We start from the raw sequence: 17,552 nt of genomic DNA, 5'->3' as shown, positions 1-17,552 counted from the left end.
GCGTCTGATCTCAATTCCAGCCAAGTCTGCGTTGAAAAAGTCAAATGGTGCTCCTTCCCTTCCAAGCTCTGCCATGCACCCAGTGTTTTACCCCCTCATATGGGGTATCAGCCTACTCAGGACAATTTGCAAAACAACTTTTGGGGTCCTATTTCTCCTGTTGCCCTTAGGAAAATAAAAATTTTGGGGCAAAAATATCATTTTTGTGGAAAAAAAATGTTTTGTTATTTTCACGCCCAGGCGTTATAAACTTCTGTGAAGCACTTGGGGGTTCAAAGTGCTCACCACACATCTAGATAAGTTCCTTGGGGGTCTAGTTTCCAAAATGGTCTCATTTGTGGGGGGTTTCCACTGTTTTGGTACATCAGGGGCTTTCCAAACGCGACATGGTGTCCGATCTCAATTCCAGCCAAAAAAGTCAAATGGCGCTGCTTGCCTTCCGAGCTCTGCCATGTGCCCAAATAGTCATTTACACCCACATATGGGGTATCAGCGTACTCAGGACAAATTGCACAATAACTTTTAGGGTCCTGTTGCCCTTGGGGAAATAAAAATTGGGGGTGAAAAGATCATTTTGTGGAAAAAATGATTTTTTAATTGTACCACTGTACATTATAAACTTCTGTGAAGCCCTTGTGGGTTCAAAGTTCTCACCACATATCTAGATAAGTTCCTTAGGGGGTCTAGTTTCAAAAATGGGGTCACTTGTGGGGGGTTTCCACTGTTTAGGTACATCAGGGGCTCTCCAAACGCGACATGGCGTCCGATCAGAATTCCAGCCAATTTTGCATTGAAAAAGTCAAACGGCGCTCCTTCCCTTCTGAGGTCTGCCATGCGCTGAAACAGTGGTTCCCCCCCACATATCAGGTATCAGCGTACTCAGGACAAATTGCACAATAACTTTTGCAGTCCAATTTCTCCTGTTACCCTTGGTAAAATAAAAAAAATTGTACCTGAAGTAATTTTTTTTGTGAAAAAAAGTTAAATGTTAATTTTTTTGAAATATTCAAAAAATTCCTGTGACGCACCTGAAGGGTTAATAAACTCCTTGAATGTGGTTTTAAGCACCTTAAGGGGTGCAGTTTTTAGAATGGTGTCACTTTTGGGTATTTTCTATCATATAGACCCCACAAAGTGACCTCAAATGTGATGTGGTCCGTAAAAATAAAATGGTGTTGCAAAAATGAGAGATCGCTGGTCAACTTTTAACCCTTATATCTTACTAACAAATAAAAATGTTGGTTCCAAAATTGTGCTGATGTAAAGTAAACATGTGGGAAATGTTACTTATTAACTTTTTTGTGTGCCGTATCTCTGTGATTTAAGGGCATAAAAATTCAAAGTTGGAAAATTGCGGAATTTTCAAAATTTTCGCCAAATTTCCGTTTTTCTCACAAATAAACGCAAGTTATTTGAATGAAATTTTACCACTAACATGAAGTACAATATGTCACGAGAAAACATTGTCAGAATCACCGGGATCCATGGAAGCGTTCCAGAGTTATGACCTCATAAAGGGACAGTGGTCAGAATTGTAAAAATTGGCCCGGTAGTTAACGTGCAAACCACCCTTGGGGGTGAAGGGGTTAAAATTCATTGTGATAATGTCTAGAACCAAAATTAGAAAAATGTTGTCTCTGCCCAAATATATATGGACCTAACTGTATGCCTTAATATAAAGGACAGTACAGCTGACTGTGCTGCAAAATACACCTGACTACAGCAAAATACACCCCATGATAAAGGACAATATACCTGACTGTACCACAAAATACATCCTAATATAAAGGACAGTAACACCCGAATCTACCGCAAAATACATCCCGGAATAAAGGACAGTGCGCCTGATTGTACTGCAATATACACCTGTCTGTAAAGAACAGTGCACACGACTATACCACAAAATACACCAAACGTAAAAAAAAGTACATCTGTCTGTATCGCATAATACCACAAAATACACCCACTATTCAATATAATATCCCACTGCTGCCAATGTCATAAACAGATAAGCAAGTCACACCTCATTCAATCTAATTCCCATACAGAGAGTGAAATTAGTATTGAACACTGTTACGTGCTACAGAACCACTCAGCACCCAGAATATGTTGTGCAGTTATATGTATGTATAATAGGTTCCATGTGAGATGCATGTCCCTAATGCATCAGCCCACAGGCTGCACCCCTGGGCAGAGGGGACACGATATTCTCCTTTTGTCTGCCCTCCCCCCACCTTTGTAATTCCCACAGTAAACATCCGCAGGCTCCGGCCACCTGCGGCTTTTGTAATGCATGTCTGGCCTGCCGCTTTTCTATTGGCCTGCCCTCTGTATCTGTGTGATATATTCTGTGTCCTGTGAGTAAAGTGTTGTCAGACTGGAAATACATGGAGAAGCAGTGATCTTTTATATGCCCCCATGTAACCAAGGAATTCCAGCCAGCGTCATTCATTCAGACTCCAGCCAACGCAGAGCGGACCTCCGAAAACATGGGGTGGTACTGAAAGAGGTACCCCAGCTTGGGTAGACCCCGTTACAAACACGTCACTAATTTTCTAAGTAAATCTATTTCTAAAAGTGCTATTGACATAAAATTCTCCCCAGATGTCAGTAACAACCCATCCATTCCACACAGGACAGAAATCACCACATATGTCCATAAATTATTTGTTCTAATAAGAAATGACAGGGAAAAGTACTGAACACGTTACTGACATGTAATAATTAATACTTCATATAAAAGCCTATATTAGTGATGAAGATTCCAGGCATCTCTTGTACGGAGAAACTAGTCGCAGGCATTGCTCAAATGTGAAATTGACCCATTCTTCCACACAAACTCTCTTCACATTCACCCTCGTTTCATAGTCATCATCCTGGTAGATGGCAGCAGATGTTTATCAAGAAACATCCTTCCCTCAATTATATGAAGTCTGCCAGTGCCATATGCTCAAAATCAGCCCCACACCATGATGTTCCCACCTGTAGGTATGGTGTTTTGGGGTTGATATGCAGTGCCTTTTAGCCTCCAAACATATTGTGTATTATCATATCCGAAGAGCTCAACTTTGGTCTCATCTGACCAGACTATATTCTCCCACTATTTCTCAGGCTTGTCTAAATGCTGTTGAGTAATCTTTAAATGAGCTTGAACATGCTTTTTGTTCAGGAATAGAGTCTTGTGTAGTGAGTGGGCATATAGGCCATAGTGTGTTGTGAATCGCTTTCTGGCCTACCTCTGGTTACTACTGAAGGTAGTGGAGCTGGTCGAATTGACAGAGGGGTTGCAAGTTCTCTTTCTGGGCTCCCTCTGGTGGTTACTGGAGGTAATGGAGCTGATCTGATTAACAGAGGCTTGCCACCTGATAATGAGGATGACGATTGGAGATCTGGGGTTTCAAGCTGGATTTAAGACAGCCGACTCCCTCTATCCCTGCTGGTGATTTTTTAATGCCTCCTGAGGTCTTAGTTTCCAGCTCAGTCCCTGCATGCTCAGCTAAGTGTTCTTTTGCTATTTTGTTCACATTTGGTCTGGTTTTCTCTCTTTCAGTTTTGTGTGGTTCAGCCATCTCCGGCTGGGGCTGTGCTGAATCACCGTCCATATGTTACTGCTTGTGCCAGTTTGTTTTTGTTCCTTATTAGATTGGCCTCTTTTTGCTCTGCTTTCAGAATATACCAGAGTGCTGATATAGTGGGCGAAGTCGTGCGACTTCAGTATTTTTGCATCAGACGTGTTGGACTTTTTGCAGGGTTTTTTGCATGTGTGACGAGCGTCAGCTTATGCTGAGTCGTTTTTCTTTAGAGAGTGGACCCTCTGGGCCATGGCACCCACCCACCTAGGGTGAGCTGACCTTGTGAGAAGCCACCCCCTATACAGGGAGTGTCAGGGGCAAGACCAAGGGGGTGAACCACCACGACAGCTGGGACCAAATGGCCGGCTCACGAAAGCAAGACAAGGCGAGACAAGAAGTAGGTTCAAGGAAACTTCATTAAGAGACACTTCAGGGTACAACAGGTGCAAAACGTAAACACACAGGATACATATAGCAAGGTGCGTGCAGGAACACGCCAATGTCCCAGGCATGGTACGTGCAAGATGGTAGGCAGAGGCACGATGACGTCGGACTCCGGACAGCAAGCAACGATCGACCGGGACATCAGGTTCTGTAGCTCCGATGGTGATCGGCAGGATCCGGGCATCCGGTAAGCCAGTGTTCCATGCAAGGAGACAAGACATAGTTAGAGGCAAGATGCGTGTCAAGGAACACGCCAGGGACCAAGATAGGGTGCGGTGGCATTGGAATCCGGACTGCTGGCATCGACCGACAGGATCCAGGAATCAGACTGCGGAAGTTAGCTTGGGACATCAGGACGCAGACATCTGGGTCCAGACCTCTGGCAGAGGTCAGCAGGTTACGGAATCAGGCAGGCAAGACAGGTTCCAGGACGGAGGCCTGCGCGTGTAGAGAGACACGCCAGGGAGAGGTACAGGGACGGAGGCCTGCGCGTGTAGAGGACACGCCAGGGACAGGCAAGGGCCTGTGAGTGCAAGAGAGCACTAAAGCACAGTGCAGAGGCAGCGTGAAGTGCAAAGAAGCACAGAGCACGGCTGCGGCACTGGCTAGCTGGACGGGCTGCAGCACTAACAGACGGGCACGACTCCAGCGAACCCGTCTGAGGCATAGCAGGCGACACGGCTGTCACTGACCAACGAGCACGGCTGCGGCACAGGCAGGCGGGCACGGCTGAGGCACGAACAGCGGGCTAAGAAGGCCAGGCGCATGCAAAGAGCACGCGAAAGAATAAAGCAAGGCGAAGCGAGAAACAAGGCAAGAGCAAGGCAGAGTACGGAACAAGGAACGGGAGCTTGACAGGAGCACAGAACGGAATCAGAGCAAGGAAGGACTACAAGGCAAAGCAGAGCAGAGACAAAACATGGCACGAAGAACACTAGACAAGGGACAAGAGTCGGAGTACCAGCACGGAGCGTGTGCAGAGACGCACGACAGAGCAAAGTGCAGGGGCACAGAATAGAGGGAGCGACCCAGCAGACCAAGCAGCCATGTAGAGAAGCAACACAATACTCAGGCCCTGAGCATAGGGAGGGGCGGTCTGATATAGGGCATAGCATCTCCACTTCCGGGTCAGGACCAGGGGAGAATTTCCGGTTCAGATCCTCAGGATAACAGAGAGCAGTCACATGATCAGAATTCCAGGCATGCAGAGAGGATTGCCGAACCGGACAGTGCTGGATCCAAGGAAAGTTCACATGATCAGGGGTTTTCAGACATGCAGAGAAGATCACAGGAGGCAGATCAGAAACGCAGGCATCTTGCAGCCCAACAGTCACAAGGTAAGTGTGCACACTGCTCCAGGGATCACACATGATAGCAGACATGATATGCGCGTGCACAGCGCTCCAGGGGTTCTTGAGGCAAAAGAGACATGGCGGACATGACAGACATAGCGAGCATGACAGTGTGATTGCAGACAGTGTCTTTCCTGTCCTGTCTAGTCAGTGTGGGCCCATCGTTTGCTCAGTTTATTTTCCTACCTGCGTTTGTGTTTTCATCTTGTCTCACCGACAATACATGTTGGGGGCTATCTATTCCTTTGGAGTCTGCTCTGGGGCAGTTTAGATTTCCCTTTTCTTGTTTTAGGCTTATTTAGTTCTCAGACTGTGCCGAGGCGTCTAGGATCATCGTAGGTACGCTCCACGGCTACTGCTAGTTGTTTTGGATAGGATCAGGGGTCTGCAATCGGCTTAGTTATCAACCTCTCTGGTTTTCTGTGGCTCAGCTTGGGCTTGCTCTCCTCCTCGGTGACCCAATCATAACAATATAGGTTGGGTGCATTACTTATTGTTTTCTTTGAAACAATTGTACATGCTAATTCCAGGTTGTTCTGTATCTCTCCACAGATGGTCCTTGGCTTTTGAACAACTCTTCTGATTATTATTTTCACTCCTATGTCTGAAATCTTCCTGTGACCACCTGGTTATGGCTGATTTATGGTCAAATTATGTTATTTCCACTTCTGGGTTATGGCCCCAATAGTGCTCAATGTAACCTTCAGTAGTTTAGAAATTCTTCTGTAACCAATGCCATCAGGATCTCTGCAACAATAAGGTTGCAATGGTCTTGAGACAGCTCACTGGTTTTTCCAATGATGAGAGGTTACTTTTGTAACCTTTTTATAGGCCATATAGGGTGAACCAGCTGAAATTATTTGTCACTAAGTGGCAGGATTACTTTGCTATTACTGATAGATTTCAGCTGGTGTCAGGACTTTCCTGGGCTTTTTGCACCTCTTTTGCTTCATGTTTTCAATACTTTTCCCTGTGCCATTTCTCATTACTATACATAATTTATATATATGAGTATATCTTTGCCTCTGTGGATTGGATCGGCTGTTACCAACATCTGGTGAGAGCTTCATGTCAATAGCACCTTTTAGAGGAAGTAAAGAACAGCACTACTGACTGTAACCCAAAATACACCCAAATATATAGAATACACCCTACTGTAAATAACAGTACACCTGACTGTAAGGCAAAATACAATTATACAGTACACGACACCCTACTGTAAGTACAATATACACCTGATTACACAGAACCGTTCCCCTGACTACTGCACAAAACATCTGACAGCAAATGATACCTGACTACAAAGAACAATTCACTTGCATGTAAAAATCATACAGAAAAATACACCCGGTTATGCAGAACAATACAGTCTACGGTAAAGTATAGTACACTCGATGGTGCCTCACAATACACCCAACTGTATGGAACAATAGGCCGCGCGTAGTTCAGGGTACAAACTACTGCAAAGAAAACTATCACCGACTGTATCACACAACATACACCCTAAAAAGACTACCTATGGCCGTACCACAAAACTCTCCTGACTGTAAAGAATGGTACATCCTATTGTTAGGAACAGTATACCCAAATATAAAGGCCATACCGAAGAACACCCTAAACTCCCTGCTGTAAAGAACAGTACACCTGTGGAACGGCGCAGTACACCTGATTGTTTAGAACAGTAAAGCGTATCAAACATTATACCCCACGGTAAAGAAATGTACAACCTGACAATATCAGCTAATCGTACACCCAACATACTCTACTGCATACTATAACCCGCTGTACAGAAGCGGACACCCCACTACATCACAAAACACATCCTCCTGCAATCCATCTTATGGTAAGAGAAAAAGTACCACAAAATGCAGCCCCGATCTACAGAACAATACACCCCACGACACAACCGGTTACACTGAAACATACCCCGTATTGTCACACACTGCACATCCTACCGACACTAACAATACGAGCGACTGTACTGCGTCATGCCGCCAACTATGTATTATACACCGTGCTCTAAATCAGATCACTACTGACGGTAACACCAACAGCACAGCGCACGACATCGTGCCGTAAAGAGCACAACACCGCGCACGACACCGTGCATGACAGCCCACAACAGCGCACGACAGAGCATGACACCGCGCACAACACCTCGCATGACACAGCGCACGACACCTCACACGACACCTTGCATGACAGCCCACGGCACCGTGCACGACACCATGCACGATACCGAGCATGACACAGCGCACGACACAGAACATGACACAGCGCACAACACCTCGCACGACACCGCGCGCGACAGAGCACGACACCGCGCCGCAAAGAGCAACATACAGTACATGACTGTACCACAACATATAACAACCGCAATGTCCTGATGTCTGTGTATTAGGAGGAGGAGAGATCAGTGTCCTGATGTCTGTGTATTAGGAGGAGGAGAGGTCAGCGTCCTGATGTCTGTGTATTAGGAGGAGGAGAGGTCAGCGTCCTGATGTCTGTGTATTAGGAGGAGGAGAGGTCAGCGTCCTGATGTCTGTGTATTAGGAGGAGGAGAGGTCAGCGTCCTGATGTCTGTGTATTAGGAGGAGGAGAGGTCAGCGTCCTGATGTCTGTGTATTAGGAGGAGGAGAGGTCAGCGTCCTGATGTCTGTGTATTAGGAGGAGAGGTCAGCGTGCTCAATTCTGTGTATTAGGAGGAGAGATCAGCATCCTGATGCCTTAGTATTAGGAGGAGGAGCGGTCAGCGTCCTGATGCCTTAGTATTAGGAGGAGGAGAGGTCAGCGTCCTGATGCCTGAGTATTAGGAGAAGTAAGGGGTGATGAGCCTACCTTGTCCTTGTTTTTGTGGTTGTGCTCCTCTTAGATGGACCTGGCACTGCAGGTTCGTAGGACTCTTTGGATTCCCTGGTATTGCTGCTGTCAGGCAGTGTCTTTTGCATCAACGGAATCTGGACTTGTTGATGGTGCCACGACCCAGGATGATGTTCTGCTCCAATAATGTGCAGCCTTTATTAGACATCTCCTGGGATCATCCATCTAACCACTACATTGCCACCATGCTCAGGGGCCAAGACACGAGCAGAAGCCGGATGCTGAGTCGCCATCATTAATCTCTCCAATAGGTTCTAGATAATTCAACGTTACAAGGAGGACATCCCATCCAGGGCCCAGCAGATCCCAGCCTAAATGAGAAGGAAACAGGTGTTAGGTGTTACTAATCATCATCTCTATATTGTGGGAACCTGGGTACTAGGTTATTTGGTAGAGTATGTGCCACATGCTGGCAAGGGCAGTACCCTAGGTTGTGCCCCTTATTGACAGTGGCTTGGTGTCAGGTTTGAAGTTGTGTCCTAGGATCCTGCTTATCTGGCAGGGTTTGTGCTCCAGGCTCTGGGGGTTGCTGGTAGGAGTTCTGTCCATGGTTTAAGTGTTACTGGTGGGAGTTGTGCCCCAAAATCGAAGGTTACTGACAAGAATTGTTTCCCAGACTTGGGGTTTTCTGGCAGTTGTGCTTTGGATTCGAGGGTTACTGGCAGCAATTGTATCCCAGGTTGTGAATGACACTTGTGGTGTCTGTGCCCAAGGATCAGGGGGTTACTGGGCATGGTTGTGATCCAGATTCAGTAGTTACTGGCAGGGCTTATGTCTTAGGATCAGTAGTTACTGGTGAGGGTTGTCCCTTAGGTTTTGTTGTTACTAGTAGGAGTTGTGCCCTGGATTTGGGAGTTCCTAGCAGGGTTTGTGCCCAAGTTCCTTGGGGTTACTGGTAGGTATTGTGTCCCAGGTTCTGAGTGTTACTTGTCATGTCTATGCCCCAGGATCAGGGAGTTACTGGCAGGGGTTGTGCCCCAGGTTCAGAGGTTACTGGCAGGGGTTGTGCCTCCGGTTCTGGGTTGTTGGCTGGAGTGGTGCCCCGAATTCGGCGATTAGTGGTAGGGGTTGTCCATTGGGTTTTATGGGCTACTGGAGGAGATTGTGCCTCAGGTTTTGGGCTTACCAGTGGCATTTGTGACCCACGTTCGGTAGTTACTAGCAGTGGTTGTGCTCCAGGTTCGGGTTTTACTGGTGGGGGTTGTGCATCATGTGGGGAGGTTACAGGTGGGGGGTCATGTTACAGATTCTGAAATTATTGGCAGGGGCTGTGCCCCAGGTTATCAAGGTTACTGGTGGTTATTGTGCTCCAGGTTCCTGAGATTCTGCTTAGAGTTATTCTCCAGGTTTGAGTCTTGCTAACAGGGGTTTTGACCCAAGTTAAAGGGTATCTGGTAGGGGCTGTGCTCAGGTTTGGGGATTACTGGTGGAACTATGCCCTAGGTTTGGTGGTTACTGGTGGGGGTTGTGCACCAGATTTGGAGGTTATTGGTAGGAGTTGTGCCCTAGGTTTGGAGGATTCCAGCAGGGGTTTATGCTTCAGGTTCAGAGTTTACTGGCAGGGGTTGTGTTCAATGTTTGTGCATTATTGGTAGGGGGCTATAACCTATGTTCACGCGATCACTGGTTGTGCCCAAAGTTCAGGAGTACACTTGTTTCTAGCATGGGCTGAGCTCTAGATTCTAGGGGTTACTGGCAGTTTACAGCAGAGGTGGCCAACCAACTGTGGAAGCTGTGCGGTGTAAAGTCCAATAGAAGCGCCCCGTACCACCCGCAAACCAATGGGTTGTGTGAACATCTTAACGGGACATTAAAACAACAATTTGGGACTTTTACCAGGACCTACAGCAACTGGGAAAAATTCTTGCCACACCTCCTGTTTGCCTATCGGGAGGTGCCCCAAGAATCCACAGGGTTCTCCCCGTTCAAACTGTTATACGGGAGGCAGGTAAAGGGACCCTTAGACTTAGTGTGAGAACACTGGGAAGGGGAGGGAGCCATAGAAGGGATACCTATTGTGCCCTATGTGCTGGAATTCCGGGACCACCTACAGGAGCTGACTCGGGCTGTACGTAGGAACATGCAGGTGGCCCAACGGCGCCAGCGCGTATGGTACGATCGGAGGGCCAGAGAACGCACCTTTGAGATAGGACAGAAGGTCCTGGTGTTAGAACCAACTTGGCAGAACAAGTTCAAAGCTGCATGGCAGGGGCCCTACCAGGTAGTGGGGAAAATAGCCGACACCACCTACAATGTCGCCGATTGTGACGACCCCATGGTTATCCGCATGTTCCACGTGAATATGCTGAAGCCCTACCGGGAGCGCCCTGAAAAGGTTGTGGCCATCTGTGCACCCAAAGCAGAGGATTTAGCAGGACTCCCCTTGCCTGATGTCTTAGGGGAAAGGACTCAGTCTAAAACTTGGGATCAGGTACACTTGGGAGAAAACCTAGGGCCCCGGGAGAGACAGCAGGCGGAGGCGTTGTTGAGGCAGCGACAGAGGATGTTTTCAGAGAGACCGGGGTACACCCGCCTGGCACAACACAAGGTTGAGACCCAGGATCAGACCCCCCTGAGACAACCCCCCTTCCGCATCCCTGAGTCTGCACGAGAAGGGATGCGACAAGAGATACAAGAGATGTTGCATTTAGGGGTCATTGAAGAGTCAGTCCCTGGGCATCCCCCGTAGTGTTAGTGCCCAAGAAGGATGGGACTACCCAGTTTTGTGTAGACTATCGCAAGCTAAATGAGAAAACGGTGATGGATGCGTATCCCATGCCTCGTGTGGATGAGTTGTCAGACTGGCTGGCAGGGGCAAAGTATTTGACCACCATCGATCTATGCAAAGGCTATTGGCAGATCCCCCTAAGTCCTGACGCTATTTCCAAGTCTACATTTGTCACTCCGTTCGGCTTATTCCAGTTTCGAGTTATGCCATTCAGGATGAAGAATGCCCCTGCAACCTTCCAGAGGCTGGCTGACCGGCTTCTGGATGGTCTACAGGACTATGCTTGTGCCTACCTGGATGACATCACCATCTACAGCGCGACATGGGATGAGCATCACCTTGAACCCCAACAAGTGTCACGTGGGCAAAGCAGAGATTCAGTATTTAGGACATTGGGTGGAAAGTGGGAAACAGCGACCAGAACCAGCCAAGATTGAGGCCATAGCCAAATGGCCCACCCCACGCACTAAAACCCAGGTCATGGCGTTTCTAGGGACAGCAGGGTATTATAGGAAATTTGTCCCCAATTACAGCAGCGTAGCCCAGCCCCTCACTGATCTGACCCGTAAGAACCACCCCCCCGCCAGGTAACCTGGACCCCCGAGTGTGAGGAAGCCTTCCGCCAGCTAAAGGACGCCCTCACAAATACCCCAGTATTGGCCGCACCCGATCCAACTAAACGTTTCCTGGTTCACTCCGACGCTTCTATGTTTGGACTGAGGGCAGTGCTGAGCCAAGACGGGCTGGACGGTCAAGACAACCCGGTAGCTTACCTGAGTCGGAAACTACTGCCCCGCGAAGTAAGCTATGCGGCCATCGAGAAGGAGTGCCTGGCAGTAGTATGGGCACTCAAGAAGTTACAACCATATTTGTATGGATGACAGTTTTCCCTCCTAACAGACCATAATCCCCTAGTGTGACTTAATCGGGTCTCTGGAGCCAACGCCAGATTACTGCAGTGGAGTTTAGCCCTACAACCTCTAGACTTCACCATCCACCACAGACCCGGCAAACAAAATGGTAATGCCGATGGACTAAGTCGACAAACGGAACTTGTACCAACCCCATAGACTTCGGTCATCCCCAAGCCGATCCATTAAGGATCAGACTGTGTATGCCGATCGCGTCACTGAAAAGGGGGAGCCGTGTTACAGAACCCCCCCAGCATCCCGAATAGGAGATACATGTATGATAGTTGTAATGTGAGATGTATGCCCTTAATGCAGCAACCGACCGGCTGCCCCCCTGGGCAGAGGTAAACGACATATCCCACTTCTGACCTCCCCCCACTTTGTAAATCCCACGGCTATTGTAATGTACATCTGGCGTCTTAATTGGAGCCTGTTATCTACTAGCCGGACACACATTCATTGTCGTGCCCTCTGTATGTATATATATTCTGAGACTGATGAGTAAAATGTTGTCACACACTGGAAATACATGGAGTAGCAGTGATCTTTTATCTGTTCCCATGTTACGAAGCCTTTCAAACCAGCGCCCTTCATTCATAAGCGAGAAGAAGCAGAGTGGACCTCCTGAGAAACGGGGTGGTAATGTAAAGAGGTATTACAGCACAGAAGACCCCGTTACACCATGCCATAAGTTGATGAGTTAATCAAGAGACTTGGGCCCGCAAGGTACATAACCACCTTGGATTTGATGAAGGAATACTGGCAGATCCCCATGGCACAGGAAGACAAGGAGAAGACTGCGTTTTCTACGCCGGACGGATGCTTCCAGTATGTCCAGATTCCATTTGAAGTACAGGGGGTTCCGGTGACCTTCCAGAGAGCTATGGAAAGATTTCTTGCGCCCCATAAACAATACGCCACTGCATACCTGGACAATATCCTTATCTTTAGCCCGGACTGGGAGAGTCATCTGGAAAAGTTACAAGCGGTGTTTGATGCTCTGAGGAAGGCAGGGTTTTCAATAAACCCGAAGAAGTGTTCCTTGGGGAAAGAGTAAGCCAAGTACCTGGGATATGTTGTGGGTCGAGGCGAGATACAACCCCAAATCAGTAAAGTGGAGGCAATTCAAACATGGCAGAGACCGTTGTCCAAGAAGCAAGTTAGAGCCTTCCTGAGGATCATGAGATACTACAGGAGGTTCATCCTGAATTTCGCCATGATGGCCACGCCCTTGACTGACCTCCTTAAGGGGACCAACTCTGTAATCGTCAAATGGTCTGAAGAGGCAGTGACGGCCTTTCAAGACATGAAAGGGGCTCTGTGTAAGCAACCGGTTCTGGTGGCCTGCTGCATGAAAGCACTAAGAGTTTCATTTGTTGCACCTGGGACCGGGTTGCGGATAGCTATGAGAGATGGGCGGGTCTGGCTCACCTCTGGGTGTGGTTACAGCCTATATAATGGAGGCTGTTTGGCACATCGTCTGTGTGTTGGGAGAGAGAAGGCCTCCTGTGTGTTTGGCTCCAGACTTAGCCTGAGTACTGGACACTACCCCAGCCTGTGTACCCACAGGCCTGGAGGAGCAGAGCCCTGCTATGGACATTTATACTTTGTTTTGCCTGTTTCCTTTTTGTTTGTGCTTCTGGGGTTTATGAAGCAATAAACCCACATGAACTTTTAGAAGAAGGTGCGTCCTATTTTCCTCCCATCGCACCCGAGTAAGTACAATCCCTACACCCAGGTTCATGGATTACCGGAAAGGGTTATGCTCCAGGTTCTGGGGTTACTGAAGAGAGTTGTGCCCTAGATTTAGCGCATTACTAACGGGAGTTCTTGCCCCAAGTTCAGGGATTACTGACAGAGGATATGCCTTAGATTTTGGAGTTTACTGGCAGGTTCTGCCCCAGGTCCAAAGGTTACGGGAGAGGGCTGGTGCTGCCCCAAGTTTGGGGCTTACTGGTGGGGGTTGTGACCCTGGTTCAGAAGTTATTGGTGGGGGGTGTGCCCCATGTTTGGGAGTCATTAGCGGGGCTGTGTCCTGGGAGCTACAAGTACTTCTCACAAAATTAGAATATCATCAAAATGTTAATTTATTTCAGTTTTTCAATACAAACTGTGACTCTCCTCTATTCTATAGAGTCATTACACACAGAGTGATCTATTTCATGGGTTTATTTCTGTTAATGGTCATGATTATGGCTTACAGCCAATGAAAACCCAAGTCATTATCTCAGTAAATTAGAAAATTTTTTATTTAATCGTATGAAGATATATTTCAACATCATGTAAGAATAAACAACGAACAATAAACAGTGATTGAAAAGAACAAAGGAACAGAAATCCGAGTCGAATATCAAGGTTTTCTATATATGCAATAACATTGTCATTTCCAGTGTAGAAATCATTCTTGTCACCAGTGTAAGATCTGAGGGGACACTCAAATTAGAATAATTAACAATAAACACCTGTAAAGGCTCCTAAGAGTTTATAAAGGTCCCTTAGTCTGTTTCAGTAGCTCCACAATCATGGGGAAGACTGCTGACCTGACAGATGTCCAGAAGGCAGTCAATGACACACTCCACAAGGAGGGGAAGCCACAAAAGGTCATTGCTAAAGAAGACGGCTGTTCACAGAGCGCTGTATCCAAGAATATTAATGAAAAGTGGAGTGGAAGGAAAAAGTGTGGTATAAAAAGATGTACAAGCCACAGGGATAACCGCAGCCTGGAAAAGAATGTTAAGAAAAGGCCATTCAGTAATGTGGGGGAGATTCACAAGGAGTGGACTGTTGCTGGAGTCATTGCTTTCACACCACACACAGACGTCTCCAGGACATGGGCTACAAGTGTCACATTCCTTGTGTCACCCACTCATGACCAATAGACAACGCCAGAAGCGTCTTACCTGGGCCAAGGAGAAGAAGAACCGGACTGTGGTCAGTGATCCCAGAGTATGGAGGAAGAGTCGAGAGGCCACAATCCAAGCTGCTGGAGGTCTAGTGTAAAGTCTCCACAATCAGTGATGGTTTGGGGAGCCATGTCATCTGCTGGTGTAGGTCCACTGTTGTAACAATTATATGGGTACTGTTATGAATGAGTCACCGGAGGAGGAAAAAACACAAGCCAAGTCCAGAAAACCGGAGAGGTTGGTAGCTAGCGGATTGCAGACCCCTGATCCTATTCACCACAAGTAACAGTAGCCGTGGGGGGTTCCTACGGTGCCCTAGACCCCTCAACACAGCCGGAGAGCTAAATAAGCCTAAACAAAGAAAGGGGAAATCTAAACTGCCCCAGAGCAGACCCCAAAGCAATAGACAGCCCCCAACATGTATTGTTGGTGAAAAACAGATGAAACCACAGACAGAAAGACAGGCTGAGCAAACGATGGGGCCCAACTAACTAGATAGGAAAGGACAGAAAAGATGCTGGCTGCAATCCGCAAAAAAAAAACCTGCCAAAAATAATGTCCAACACGTCTGATAGAAAAGGCCCTGAAGTCACTAGACTTCAAAATCACTATATCAGCACTCAGGTATATTCTGAAGACAGAGCAAAGAGATCAACTGATCAGAGACAAAAATGGTGTTCAGCCCGTCCCAACCAGGGCAGGCTGAACACAAACACTAAGTAATCAGACAAAATCTCATGGAAAAATAGCAGAGCAAAAACTTAGCTTTTAGAAGACAGGAACTAAACTGGATGCCAGAGCTCAGAGCAGAAAGGATCACCAGCAGCCCTGCAGGGCGTCGGCTGCCTTATATCAACTCAGAAATTCCGGATGTCCAATCACATAAATTATTTTTTGCCTTGAAGCCTAACTCATCGGGGAGCTCCGCGCAGCAGGTTCAAATTGTCATCTCTTTGCTGCGTGGCGATCCCCAGGATTGGGCGTTTTCTTTGAAACCTGATGATCCTATTCTGAATAATGTGAACGCATTTTTTCAAGCCTTGGGGTCATTGTATGATGAACCTAATGCTATTGATCAGACTGAAAAGGCCCTGTTGGCATTGAGCCAGAGTCAGGATTCTGCAGAGTCGTACTGTCAAAAATTCCGAAAGTAGGCGGTCCTTACTACCTGGAATGATAATGCCTTGGCAGCTCTCTTTCGGAAGGGTTTGTCAGAAGCCGTAAAAGATACTATGGTGGGATTTCCTGTTCCCTCTGGTCTTGACGATTCTATGTCATTAGCCATTCAGGTTGATCGGCGTTTGCGTGAACGCAAAACTGCACAAGAGGTGTTGCCACCTGTTGAACAAATGTCTGAACCTATGCAATGTGATAGAGTTTTGTCTAGGGCGCAACGTCAGGAGTTCAGGAGTAATAAGCTGTGTTTTTTTTGTGGAGATTCCTCTCATATTATTTCTGTCTGCCCTAAACGAGAGAATCGTTTTGCACACACATTTGCTGTGGGTGGTGTTCAACCTAAGTTTCTTCTGGCAATTACTCTGATCTGCTCCCTGTCCACATTTTCCGCTAAGGCTTTTGTGGATTCGGGAGCAGCTCTGAACCTGATGGACTTGGATTTTGCTAAACGTTGTGGGTTTCCTATGATGCCTCTGCGGATGCCTATCCCTTTGAGGGGTATTGATGCTACTCCTTTGGCAAAGAATAAACTTCAGTTTTGGACCCAGGTGGTAATGCGGGTCGCCCCAGACCATCAAGAAAATTGCAGATTTTAGGTGTTGCATAATTTGCATGATACCATTGTTTCCCTGGTTGCAAATCCATAATCCAGTTTTGGATTGGAAATCTTTGTCTGTGGTGAGTTGGGGTTGTCGGTGTGCCCTTAGTGACGCTCTTGTTTTCTCCACCTCTCCCCAGTCGCATGATGTTCCTGACTATTTGGCTGATTTTTATGATGTATTTAGTGAGAATGAGTCTGCGTCTTTGCCTCCTCATAGGAGTTATAACTGTGCAACTGAGCTGAGCCCTGGGTGTAAATTTCCCAAGGGTCGACTTTTCATTTTATCTGTACCCGAGCACGAGGCTATGCGATCTTATATTAAGGAGTCATTGGAGAAGGGTCATATTAGACCATCCTCGTCACCCTTAGGTGCTGGGGTTTTTTTCGTGGCCAAGAAAGATGGTTCATTAAGGCCTTGTATTGATTATCGTTCCCTCAATAAAATTACTGTTAAATATCAGTATCCGTTACCCCTGATTTCTGATCTATTCTCTAGAGTTAAAGGTGCTTGCTGGTTTACCAAGCTTGACCTCAGGGGGGCGTATAATCTTATTCGCATTAAGCATGGGGATGAATGGAAGACGGCGTTTAATACTCTGGAGGGACATTTTGAGTACCTGGTGATGCCTTTTGGGCTCACTAATGCCCCTTCTGTCTTCCAGTGCTTCATGAATGATATTTTCCGAGACTTTGTAGATAAATTTTTGATCATCTATCTGGATGATATTTTGATCTTTTCCAAGGATTGGGACTCTCATGTGGAACATGTTCGGACTGTGTTCCGGATTTTGAGGGAGAATTCCCTGTATATCAAAGGATCGAAATGCCTTTTTGGGGTACAGAGGATTTCATTTTTGGGATTTATTTTGTCTCCGTCAACTATTGAAATGGACCCGGCCAAGGTACAGGCCATTTACGATTGGGTTCAGCCCACTTCTTTGAAGGCCCTCCAGAAGTTTTTGGGTTTTGCTAATTTTTTATTGTA

The 17,552-nt window shown here is 47.0% G+C and overlaps 1 protein-coding gene across 3 annotated transcripts in view; it reads right to left on the bottom strand.

Moving 5' to 3' along the window:
- The window catches only part of DLK2 (delta like non-canonical Notch ligand 2), a 94,532-nt gene that overhangs the window by 30,758 nt on the left and 46,222 nt on the right, over nt 1-17,552 (bottom strand). For 2 of the 3 annotated variants that reach the window (XM_073561392.1, XM_073561396.1), the window contains exon 2: nt 8,207-8,559. The exons of the other annotated variant lie outside the window; for it this stretch is intronic. The gene's annotated coding sequence lies outside the window, so the exon portion shown is untranslated. The remainder of the gene's footprint in view (nt 1-8,206; nt 8,560-17,552) is intronic. 3 annotated transcript variants of the gene reach the window in all.

The sequence above is a fragment of the Dendrobates tinctorius genome, unplaced genomic scaffold (genome assembly GCF_039654945.1).
Source record: "Dendrobates tinctorius isolate UK_male_01 unplaced genomic scaffold, ASM3965494v1 ptg000316l, whole genome shotgun sequence".
NCBI classification, from domain to species: domain Eukaryota; kingdom Metazoa; phylum Chordata; class Amphibia; order Anura; family Dendrobatidae; genus Dendrobates; species Dendrobates tinctorius.
This window is presented reverse-complemented; position numbering and strand designations above follow the sequence as displayed.